Here is a 13,357-nt window from a genome sequence, read left to right on the forward strand (position 1 = left end):
TCACCACTTTGTGTGTGATTTTAAATGACAGACAGGAATTTAAATGAGGGGTTATAAAAGAGCAGTTTAGTCTACAATCACCGTTATGCTAATTTGTTGCCAATGACGTTCATTTAAACCCGCTTTATTGAAAAGATGGTTGTGCTTTCATGTCACGCTGCAGCCCAAAGTCACAGGGTGCAATCGAGAGTTTGCATCTCATCTGTCTCATCAAGCCTGGACGGGAACTTTGATTTTATGCAAATCCGGCTTCACTTAAGTAAATTCTAGCAATGGGAACCATAAGTTAGAGTGCTGAGTATCTCTCTCTTTTTTTTTTTTTTCCATCTTTGCTAAACTCCTCGTCGCGTGTGGTTGCAGTACGTCAGCTGTTCAGTGACGTAGGCTGGCAGGTACATAAGCGTTGCTTTACAGTGGAAAGATTCATTCAACCAATCAAATGTTTTACTGACTTGCTAAATTGCTAGCTTGCAGGTAAGCTAGCTTCCTTTGCTCTATATACACCCACACTAAATCCCAGGTTGTGTCAGTGTGCAGTCTAATCATGCAGTGCAGTCTAATCATGCAATAGGGGCGACACGGTGGAACAGCAGGTAGTGCGAATGCCTCACAGCAAGAATGTCGCCGGTTCGATCCCCCGGGTCGGGCATGGCCTTTCTGTGTGAAGTTTGCATGTTCTTCCCGTGCATCCGTGGGTTCTCTCCGGGCACTCCGGCTTCCTCCTACAGACCAAAAACATGTTCATTAGGTTGATCGGTGAGAGCGTGAATGGTTGTCTGTCTCTATATGTTGCCCTGCAATCGACTGGCGACCGGTTCAGGGTGTACCCTGCCTCTCGCCCGTTGACAGCTGGGATAGGCTCCAGCCCCCCCGCAACACCGAAAGGGATAGTCGGTATAGAAAATGGATGGATGGATTTTTAGCAATCTTCCTGAGACACCGTTTACACACTGGATGACCTCAGGGTCCCAAATTATATATCAACACCTTTTGCCTTCCTCTGTTTTGTCACTGGAATGAAGCATATTAATCAGAATCAATGGCTTTCATAACTTTCCATAACGCCTCCAGTAATTATTCACATAATACATAAACACACGTGTATAGAAGGAGTTCATTGTTGTGTAATTCCTAATACTATTCAGAACAGTTGTGTGAGACTGAGACAGCTTAAACAAGAAATCATGCAAACAGGCGCATCCCTGCCAATTACACCATATTTGTCTCTCCCACTCTCCGTAACAATAACACCCAGAGTCAAACCACATCCAGCGCTGCTGTTGACGGTCTAAGACTTCATCGCAGCGTAATTAGCTTTGAGGTGGCGGCTGAAAGTAAACAGATGAACGAATACAAAGGCACACAGCAGCTATAAAGACTTCTTCTCTGACTGATGTGGACCGTTGCGGGGGACAAGCTGGCGACTCCAACACTCTCCTCAAACAGAGGTTGCACATTACGATTTGCTCGCTGGGTAATTAGGTGGCAGATTTTGCCGTCTGAAGTCCGTGTGTGTGTGTGTGTTTGCGATGAGAGCACACATGCCTCCGTGTGGATGGCCTTGTCTTGTGTGTGTTCTTGCGTGTGTTAAGCTGCGTGCTCGCCTGTCAGCTTGCATGTACCTGCGTGCGTAAATGTGTGTCTGCGTGCGTGTACTTTTTTGGCAAATCACCTTCATTATAAATGTGTCTCATTACAGTAATGAGACGATTTCATTATCACTTAAACGACCTTGTCCCTGGTGCTAAACAAGGCCGGCTGTTACAAACCCAGTGGGCCTCTTGAGTTGAATCGCAGCAGGGGGCCAGACAGGCAGGCGGGTCTGCAGGTGTTGCCAGCTGAAATTTGAATGGAGACATCTCATTGAGGTGCATGACGGCATGTACACGCGAGCATTTGCATGTTTGATTGTGGATGGGAGTTAATGACATGAATGTTTAGCAGGCTGGAGTTAAAACTGTCTTGTTACACTTGTAAAGATTGCGAGGCGAAGATTAAAGCTCAAGAGAGGAGAGCTGAGTCTTTAAGCAGAGATAATCATGCTTGTTTTGTCACCTGTAGGTTTCAAAAGGAGGCTTTGGGAGAGCAGCTGAGTCAAAGTGGAAGAACACATTGCCTTCACCAGACCTCTAAATTACACTGTTTAGGCCCCTAGTTGGAGAAACAGTCAACCTGGGGACTTTATCCTGCCTACATATGTAGACAGGAAGCACACAGCAGGGCAGGTTCTTGTAAGTCGACTTGCAGCAACAACAACTCTTGAAGTGGCTTAACTGCTCCGAGTGACCGCTAACACAGCTCCCATGTCAATAACCCCCACCCTCCCAAACAGAAACACGGACATGAGCACCATGTCAGGGTGAATGAAGTGGAAATGCCGTGCTATAGGCTGTTTTTTTGCTCCGGCTGCCCACTCAGTGATGGATCAAGACCAGTAAAGTTAGTGAAATGTATTTCCCCAGCGTACCTCTCATGCGTCTCTGCCATTGGGCCTGTATGTTAAACACGTAAGTGCTGATGGAAGGTCCGCTGAGCGCGGACTGTGTGGGCGTCTCCAAGCTCACCTGCTATTTTGGTTCGTGTACGTGCAGCGGTGCAAAGTGCAAAAAGGCTGGCTGAGGGCGAATACACATTACCAACAACTTCATTGTTACTCATGTTGATGCTTAGCTTCTTTCCCTCCACAAGTATTATTCAGATTTATGTCCTTGCAGTGTTGCACGACGGTCCAGAAAAGCTCTACTGACCCGAGATCATGACTGAACCACAACGGTGCAACTGGGCCCTGAAGTGGTTTAAACCGTCCATAGTATGCACAGCTAATATTCTGTGGTTTAATTGCAATCATGCTAACCACAGACCAACCCTCTATTTTTTATATTTTGAAGGATTTCCAGCTTGTTAAAGTCATTGTGGTGCGCTTGACACTGAAAGAGAAACGTGTCTGCATTTATGCAAAGCTTCCATTTTCTTTTGTTGCAGGTTATTGCAAATTTTTTTGATCATCTAGATTGGAGGGCGTGGTGATTCATGAACATGCCCAGCTGAGCCAATGGCAGTTGCGCGTGATCACTAACAGCTCAGGCGCTTCTTCCAGAAATCCTCCGGCTGTGCGGATGCTGCATCTGCGCCGTCGTGCATTTGAAGCGTCTCAGATGGAACACAGCAGCTGTAAATAACAGAATTCAACTACGTTTTTTGATGGTGGCAGCGGGCAGATATTTCAAAACTTTGTGAGTTTTAAAAGAGGAGCTCGGGGTTTTCCTGCAATCTCAAGAGGTCACTGTCTGGGACTCTTTGGACTAGCTATCTATTTATACAAGCTGCATACATTCGGCTGATCCATGTGCACCCTCACACACACTGTCTCTTTCTTGGGTTCTACCTGGCTGCCACTAAGATCTCCTCTCATCCTTGCTAAGCACTCAATCTGTTTGGTGACCTTTGGTTGTTGGAGAGCTTATCTCCTGCTTTTAAAGCGCCCTGCACCCCTGAACTAATCCTTGGAGCCAAACACTGCCGGCCTAATCCCCACTCCCCGAAGTCCTCATTCACTGTTTGCTTTCACTCTAATTGTCTTCAAAACACTTCAAGGCTCATGCCTTCCCTCTGTGCGTCTTTTGTATGTGAGTGAATTTCCTGATATGTGGGCGTACGCGTGCATCATCACCTCAATCGTGAATATCTGGGGCGCTAAAAGCTTGGTCCCAGTAAACCGGTGTGTTCATGTGTGCATTTGTGGTGGCCATGCCTGTGTGTGTGTGCACATGTCGTTATATGTGTGACCAGCATGGTCGGGCAGGCACTAGTGACCACGCTGCCATCAGGGTGCATTTAGGAGGATTGCCACTGTGTAGGAAGGGATCAGGACCAGAGTCAGAACCAAAGCTGCACAGGCAGAAGCCCAGAATCAGCATGCAGCAGGTTAGTGATGTGTGCAGACGTGTATTGCTCATGTTGTGGGGACATGAATCTGTTTACACGGTCACATTGTGGGGATTTGATTTCCTTGTGGGGACAAAACAAAACAAGTCCCCATCGTGTAAATTATGACACTTTGGGGTGAAGACTTGGGTTAATGTTAGAATAATGTTGGGTTCAGGTTCAGGTTAGTGGTTATGGCTAAGCTAAGTCTGCAGGAAATGAATGTAAGTCGGTGTAATGTCCCCAAAAGTGATGGAAACTGCCGTGTGTGTGAGTGAGTGTGTGCGCGCGCTAACCCCAAGGGTAACAGTTCCTGGTCACAGTCTGTGGATGAAAGTAATTGCCAGTGGAGGGCAACCTGCAGCTGAGGCCCAGAGATGGTGTGTCAGCGTGTGTATGTGCATGAAATTCAGGGCTGCTGCTTTTGTCCACTGAGCCAATACTCCAAACACACTGTGCAATCCTGCTTAGACACATGCACAAATATGCATAGGCAGTGGGCTATGAATAGATACTGCTTTTTTACCCACCTGTGTGTAGTTTCTTATTGCGGCACAGCCAATAATGCCCGTAGGTGCGTTTGTGAGTTATTTTCAGTATTAAGTTGGACTGATTTCCCTTCCAGAAATACAGTGCGGTGTAATGTGTGGTTCACTTGACAGCTGCTGCATGACAGTTCGACTTTTGCTCCCGCCTCCGCAGTCTTCTGCCTGCGAAAGGTTTGCCATCACAGCACAATGCTGACATGGAGGCGGCAGATACGGTCAGTCTGATGGGGTCAGAGTGGGAGTGGGCAGCCAAGCCACTGTAAGGCAGTTTTCATGGGCGACTTCCTCGCTGTCACGGACGACCTAGAAAATACACCCACCTGAAATCACTTTACTCATCTTTTGAAGCTGTCTCGTGAATCTTTTGGACTTAAATTGATGGCGTCTGACTTGAGGCGGATTTTCTGCGCTCGTATTAAAGTTTGACCGCAGTTTATGCACGAAAACAACCAATTTTTACTGCCTGCAGGACAGAGAATGCTCTGAAGTACTTCCTCCACCAGGCAGGGATATAGTGGGATCGTGGAATTTCACAATAATTGAACAAATAACAAATAAATATCGACTATATTAGCTTATATTTATTCTTTATAAAAAAAAAACAAAGTCCATGTGACAACATCCATCCCTTGCATCCATTTTATTATATTATTATGTTGGTTTTATATTGTTTTAACTTGTGCATGCACACTTTCATTCATTTCCATGATGTGTTTTTCTTGCGTTTCTATCAAACCAGATACTGATGAGATTCTACTTCATTCTGAATGAATTGAATACAATTTAAATTATGCTTACATTTTTAAGATATCTGTACAGCTGGCACAAATTCAGCATCAGTGTTGTTATATGGGCCTGTTCGATTTCACCAGGCTATTTTCTGTGTTAAATGTTACACCAAATCGCCAGCAGAGGGCGACCAAAACTAACAATTAGCAATACACGGTCCCCTCAAGACTGCAATGCTTTGTTGAAATTTGAGACAGGGTTTGAGGCAAACAGTGAAAAGAACATTTCTTCCCCCTCATCCTTCATAAGCACTCAAGACAAAAAGACGCCCTTGTCAATTTGTGTAAACACATTACGTTACTCAAGCTCAGAGGGTGAACTCCCTGAGCTTTGCATGCTTAGAATGAAAGCAGCCATAGATATCCTGGTACTAATTTTATATTAGACCCACAAAATTAGGAGTGCATCTGCATTAAAACCCAAAAACTCGCTATGTAAGTGTGTATAAATGTGTGCTTTCACAATTAATGCAACACTGCGCCTCACTTCTGTCCACTGGTGAGACCACTGAACCAAAATAGCCACCAATTACACAATGACCCAAACTGCCTGCATGTGGCTCCAACGAAGTATAGGCAAGACCGGCAGAGACAGACAGAGCGAGCGTCGGGGCAGACATGCAGAGTGACAGGCACCGACGGCGAAATAAAACAGAAATCAGAGAGCAATAGACCGAGGAGCCATGTGGCAGAGGGCTCGCACCCCGGGGCCCTTCCGATCTCTCTCAAAGCCACTTCATCAGCAAAACAAGCTGTCCCCTTTCACCAGAATTTACGTCAGCCTCACTCGCAGGTCAGGATGTGTTCATCATTTGCTGTGTTACCTGAAAGTGGCTCATAGATCACCAGTCAATAAAGGAAGGCGAAGTGCAGCCGACACAAAAGCGGAGGCGGCTCCCAGCCTGATTATAATAGACTGGTCGCTTTGTCGTAAACACAAAAGCAGTGTTGGGTTTTAATTAGAAGTTGTCCCAGGTGGACAATAAGCAGGATATTGCCCAGGTAGTCATCTTTTGTTGCAGTTTGCCGAGGGGGTGTGGTACAGAGTACGGGGTCTCGCATGAGGACGACTGGAGCGGTGTCAAATTAACATCTCTCAGGAGCAAACAGGTGTTCGCAGGATGGAAAAGCACAAGGGCAACGTTATCATGATCGCTCACCGAGCACTTATGACTCATGCAGCACAGGTGAAAGAGGCCCGATGGCTGAGGGAAGGGCACCGTATGACAAATGGGATTGGATTGCCAATAAGATTTTTGGCTCAATAATAGATCAATGTGGTTCGGGCAGCATGAGTAATGCATGTGCAAGATAAGCTGGCTCGACTTCGACTCAAGGACAGAGGGCCTCCACGCACAGTGTGTTTTATGTCGAGGGTTTACTTTGGTTGATGTAATTTAAAATGGTTGAACAGACCTAATGGCTGGATGTCAGGGTATGTCGCCATCGATCAGAGCTTAGCATTAATTGAATTCTTATTGCATGAAGGTTAAAGTGATGTACTGTAAAGTCAAAAAAAGAAATGTTTTCGAGCCATTTCCTTGGCTGGGCGTGCATGTGGCGGAATCATTTGAGCACGCCCCGCCGTCTCTCCCTCCAAATAGATTTTGATTTGCTGTCAGCTGATCCTGGACCGAGAACTTACATCATGTTAAAGATCTTCAGAAAGTCAATTTCATGTTGGGAGCTCGCAGCCACATTAGAGAATCAATGTCTGTATGGAAGCATTCTGCCATAGATTTAATATCTTGATGGCATGTGATTGAAGGTTGTTTCTTTTTGGTAGTTTTGCTTGTATTTTTTTCCTTTGTCTTATATTTCCTCATGTATTCGCATCAGTTGTCTTGATCCTGATTGCCTGATTGACCTTCGTAGCAATACATGTCCACGCCTTTTGATTTATTGTGTTCCAAAGGTTTCCTAAATGTTCAGAACTTGCACTGAACTGCATTTCCCATGTGCCCTTGCACAATACAGCACAGGTGTGCTCCATCAGTGCTCATTACAAGGCGCCGCAGCCCCACATGGCAAGCTTTTCCTTGATGAACGAGTGAGAGCGGTGGACCACGGCGTGCAGAGTTTGTGTTTGTTTGTCGTTCGGTCTTGAGAGAAAGATTTTCAGGGCAAAGAGTGTGTTGCGGAAAAGAAAAGCTCGCAGCACTTTTTCATTTCCTTTCACGCTCGAGCATCCTGCACCTATAGGAAATAATGCTGCACTTGTGTTATTTTGTCCTTCCCCGTCAGATCTCTGTGCTCTGCCAGGGTTGCCGTTGGCACCTGTTTTCTTACACTCTGTCATACACTTGAAGCGTGTCGCCCTGAGGGGAGTGGGATCAAATCAGACACCTGCCATGTTTCCTGTCCTGCAGTGCCTTTGCATCTGGCTGCCGCACATTCACCTTTGCCCTCTTGTCACAATAGCTGTGTAAAAGTGGAATTGAAAACAAAGCACCACCCATACTAAAATAACAACGCCATGGCAGAACGAACGAATGAATAAAAGTGTCTGTGAGTGGGTTGTGGAGCATGCCTGAAATGTGTATAAGATTTTAAAGAGAAGTTGTACTGACAGCCAGGAGACTCCACTGTGCGACGCTTCCAAGCCAGCAGTGACATTCAGCATAAGAGGATATGATACAGGAGGAATGTGATAAAAGTGTGAACAAAGATGGTAAAAGTACAGCTCAAAGCAGTTCAGGACCAGTGGTTTGTAGTGCTGCTTGCTTTACCATGTCTGATATTTTTTTGTTTTCTTTTGGCGGTTACTGAGCAAACAACTCCAGTATGCAGCAAAGTATCTCATTACAAACCATAAATCATCGCTAACCACGGGGAGAGCCACCAGGCTGAGAACAAGCCACTGTCAGTGAAGGTGAAGCACAAACATGTTGGAGCTTGAGTTATGTTTTCAGTCAGAAATATAGGCTGTAGTACATCATCTTTAATGCTTTGTGTGAAGCTGATTGGCTTTAGTTGTGTCAAACTGTGTTTAAAACCTCAATTTTCCATGTAGCTGTAAATTTGGAATTTTGGCTACCAGCTATCAAGATGCCACATTGCTTTAAATTGGTCTATTTTGCATTTAGCGCTGGATTAAAACATTATACACCTTCATTGCACAACACCTCAAGGTTCAAGACAGGTTCAACTGCCAGAGCAATCACACATCCTGCAAGCCTGAACCTGAGTCAGGAGGAAAATTAGCATGTGCTTCTCGTCACACGCCGCAGCCTCATGCATGTTCGTCCACAAGGTTTCAGATTCAGAGGAAGTTTTGTTTGTCGGGACTCCTCGCTAAGTCATCGTGCTAACAAAAGGCAGAAGCAGCTGACCCCGCACTGCTGGTTGAACGTGACAAAAGGGGCTGTCATCGGGTGGTTTAAGAGTTAGCGTGTGCAAATATCAACCGAGTTGCTCATATGTTTGCTCTCACATCTCGCCTTCATGTTCACTGACGGCGAACAGGAGTACATCCTGACCGCCAATGTCATCCAGGTGACTGTGTCTTTCCACCGCACGAGTCTTGGATCCTGTCCTTGATTCATCACATTTAACCCTGCACGCCTGTCCTCATCAAACAAGTCCAACCACTACCTGTGCCGGACAAGTTCAGCGCTTGCTTCGGGGTAAAGAAGCGTGAAAGGATGTCTTTTAAGACTGAGCGAGATTGCGCAGGAAGGGTGATAAGAGGGTCGGTACAAAAGTCATCCATGTGTCCCCGGGTGATTTGGCGCTCCATGGTCTGGTGCTTCATGCTAACAATAGCTGAGTGATAAGAGGCGGCTAGCGTTGTCAAAAGTATCAAGCCCGACCTTATTTAAGTGACTCAACCTTCCAACATTTTTGCAGTCAGGGCGAAAGAGGGCACATGACTGCCACAGCAAGGTTTGCTTTCCATGAATAACATGCTGCGATCTGCTGTTTAAAACACTATTGTTCACATACAGTTTCCTCAATGACTTTTATGTCAAAGCTGCCAGTTCAGGCCACACACGTGGGGTACTTTAAAACCAACCCTTTCTATGTTAAGTGTCTTTTTTTTTTAACCTTACACTCACATCAGAACAGTATTTTTGCTCATGAAAAAGATCTTAAACAAGCTAAAGGAGCAATCATACTAATTATAAGGGCCATTCTGAGGAGCACTTCTGACCAGAGGGGCACTCTGGGGTTGCTTAATTGCTCCACAGGGGAAGAATAAATATGTCAGTGCACAGATATACATACCTAGGTTAAATAGTCTTTACTAACAAGATGCAGCAGCGCTGACGCAGCCTAGCAGCTAATAATGAAGCACTGACATTTGGCCATCTTCATGAGAAATGGCATGGATGTTGCAAAAACTTTCAGTCACCCGTGAAGATTGTTGGCGGTAATGAAAACATTTTGCTGGCGGACGAAAGGCTCAGTTTTTCCACCCATCTAGCAAAGACTCTGCAAACCTTCCAGTTGGCACAATCAGCATCACCAGTCTCTTGACTGAAAGAAGGGTGACGTCACTCGTCATTCAGTTATTGTCAAATAAGCCTTCTCACAAAGTGATTGAAAAAAAAGCAGTCGAAATCACCATGGGGGGATATAATTAAAACACAATGAGGTCTTGAGTAGAATACATCCACCTGTTCTTGTGGCGGTGCTGAACTATAAATTGAACCTACGCCGCAGATATGTATGGCAGAAAAGTGAAAGCAAAAGACAGTCCCCTTACATTTCTGCTTGATGCAGGGGGACTGTCTCTTGCTTTTGATTTTCTGCTGCGCACCCAGACACTGGATCTCCTCCAGAATTTAAATTGAACAAAGTTTCCAAAGATACCAAATATGCCAGGTTGAAATTCGGGGACATTCATTGCACCTTTCTATTTGATTGAATGGTGCTGCCATACAGAAAAAAAAAAAATGTGAATATTTGAGATAAAATGAAGAGTTGGAACTAGATGATACAGAAAAATATACTGTCAGAAGGTGTGGAAGGATTTTTTCAACTTTATGGGTAAAGAAATGGGAAAACTGCAGATGAGAGTCATTCCCTTTTAGTTTGCTTTTCACACTTATAATATGGATTAAAAAAAAAAAAAAGTGTATGCTGACCCTAGTCCCACACAGTGCCAGCCTGTGGACTTCACTTAGATGACCAGTTTTTCACGATCCAGAGCTTGAGGTGAGCAGCGTGCAAGGAAAGTATGTGATGGAAGGCCAGTTTCTGATTGGTCTCCTTTTGACAAGAGAAGTAGCGAGGAGCGAGATTAAATTTACTAAGTCTGGGTCCTGGCAGAAGAATCCCTGACGCAGAGCATGTGAGACATCTCAGACCGCAGCACACAAATTGTGCAGCGTAGGACTGTGGGTGGGCTAGCTCCTTGGGCCAAGACAAAAACACACGCAAGAGGATCCTCCATTATTTGGGACGAGCTCCTCTTTGCAGATAAGCAAAAAGTTGCCCTGTCTTCCGAATGTCATCACGCAGCAGTGTTTTACTCCTTTGGCTTCTTGGGTGCCGTGCTACTTCCCTGAAGATGACTGATAGTGACATCAGAAGTACTAAAAGCAGGAGCAGGAGAGGATATGGCTCTGAATGGGCTGCAGAATCTTTGTGCCTTCAGGTCCAAACAAAGCCAAGAACACGTCCACAACACGATTTCCCTTTCCTAAAATGCAGCAGAGATTATGACCTTGACAGAGGGAGGGGGGGGAAACATAGACAAACAGCTGTGGAATACATTGATGATAATTGTGCATATTATTACAGAGCCATTATGCAAACTATTATGTAAAAAACCTCTTTTTAGCACAGAAAGGTTCTTCAGAAGACTCTCAACTTTCAGAAAACACAAGAGTTGCCTCAGAAAGCTGCGTCTTGAGAGCTCTTTCATTATGCACATAAACAGTCGCGGCTAAGAAACTAACAAAACCAGATAGTCACTAAATGGGAGAATCTGGATGAATTTGGACATCGTCCAAATAAAACGTGCCTTTTTATCTGCTCAGATTTTCAGCCCACGTGCAGCATGAGAATAGTCAGATGAAGTCTTGCTGTTGCAGCTGGCTAATGCTGCACTGCCCTTAAATATCTCCGAGCTCTCGCTCTCCCTCAGCTCCAATACTTACATGTGCTGCTTTATCAGAGGAGTGGGAGGCATGTCGTTGTGTGTCACAATAGCTACTGTGTCCCTTTCAATGTACAGAGGTAACGGAGAGGTTACGTCGCACTTGTTCCGGATAGAGCACTTGGAGGACGCTCAGATGAAGGATTACGCTGTGCATGCAGCAACGTTTTCTTCGTATATGTACATGATGAGTGTGATGGAAATAGGACAGATGTGGCTGAACATTTGCCAGCAGACGGTTCCTTTGCGAGTGTCATCCTACCTTTCATGTTGATTTTAGTTTTAATGATGGTGTGCGGGAGACAAAATGTTAAACCCATATGCAGGCATCGCATCCTGGAAGCCTAAAACCCACAGCAGGGAAATCTTTGGGATCATGTGGTTTTAAAACAAAGAAAAACATGAAAAGAAAATCAATTTTAAAAAGAGCTCTCCCCAATAGAATTAATTCAGCATCAGTGTTGGCAGACTCAGCTAGAACCACTGTACGGCTAATTGCATTCAATATGCTGCTGCAAGATTATGTAACGTGGGACACTCTCGGAAATCACGACTAATCCCCAAAACAGGCACAGTTGTCACAATGGAAATTCAACAGTACCTGCAACAACTGCAAGCCACAGCGTCAATAAAAACCGCCAGGCTGAATCAACATCCCCAACACTCCCGAAACAGTGTGAGCTACAGCAGAGTGCTGTTTCCTGCAGGGCCTTTATTGCAGTGCAAGGTGTTTCCCTTTCTTTGTCCACACACCCTCTGCTCACTGCTCTGCCGCCGAGCTACGATGTGAAATGTGCAGCACGGAGTGTGACATGACATTTGAATTGTAAACAGGGTTCTGAATAATAGTTTTGAATGAAGTTGTTTCTGCTTTCAGAGCGTCAGTGTCACCCGACACGGCATCCATTGATGCCCCATTTGCATGTCAGCGTGGCTAATATTTTATTTGATTATGAACAGAAAGCACCTCATTCTGTGATCAAACAACAGATGAGTAAAAAAAGGCATAAATAATTAAACATTCAGATGAGGGTGACATCAACACCCAGTCTGGTCCTTGTCCCAGTCCACAATAGCAAGCACAAAACAATACAGATAGGCGTCTTATTGCTGTATTTTATTGAATGTTAGTTCATTTCTCTGTTAAAGCACCTGGACTACATAGGAACAGCACACAAAGAACCTCCTGAAAAAGGAGCTTAATGGCTTTGTGACTTCCATTAACAGGAAAGCCACTGTGAAGAGTAGTTAAAGAGCGTTTTTCAACAACAAGGCTCTACTGAAAGGATACAGTACATTTGTTTTATAAGAGAGTAACACATGAGGTCTGGAGCTATTTGAAGAGTGACTCGTAAAACCATTTCAAATACACAGTTTACTCTGAAAACATTAGCACTGCCGTGAAAGGAACACGCCCTGTTAAATGTTGATTTCATTTTGTCTCAGTGCGTGAATCTGCCTGCAGAACATACTTTGAGGTGGTCTCAGATTGTGGAAATGACTTAGCAGGTGATAGATTAGCTAACTTTTTCATCCTGCATTGACTCCGCAGTCATTTTAGGGCTCGGCTCTGCATTGCTGCCTCTGTTTTCAAGGTTGTAATTTTTCACTTTATTCTGCTTTTCTTCCTCAATCCTCAGACCACGTCCTTTGAGAATATCTATCTGGGTTGGGTAACTGATGAGGTCAAGCACAGACTCGCACCCCTCTATGATGTTCCAGATGGGAGCTCAATTTACACTAATCCTGTGACAAACCCGCTTGGCTTTAAGCGTCACACACATAAACCTATATAGCATGTGGGAGACATTTTTGGCACATCTGAAAGTCATCGACCAGTAAGCTGCAGGGAATTACAGCCAGGGGGTTTAGATGCAGATGAATCAGTGGCTGTCCCAAAGACTGTGCTTTGATTTATCAAATTTGGCTTTTTAACTCAGAAGCATGCGCTGACATACAGTTGCCGCGCCTCAGGGAGGTCAGAGGTCAGG

This window comes from Chaetodon trifascialis, chromosome 24 (genome assembly GCF_039877785.1).
Source record: "Chaetodon trifascialis isolate fChaTrf1 chromosome 24, fChaTrf1.hap1, whole genome shotgun sequence".
Classification (NCBI taxonomy): domain Eukaryota; kingdom Metazoa; phylum Chordata; class Actinopteri; order Chaetodontiformes; family Chaetodontidae; genus Chaetodon; species Chaetodon trifascialis.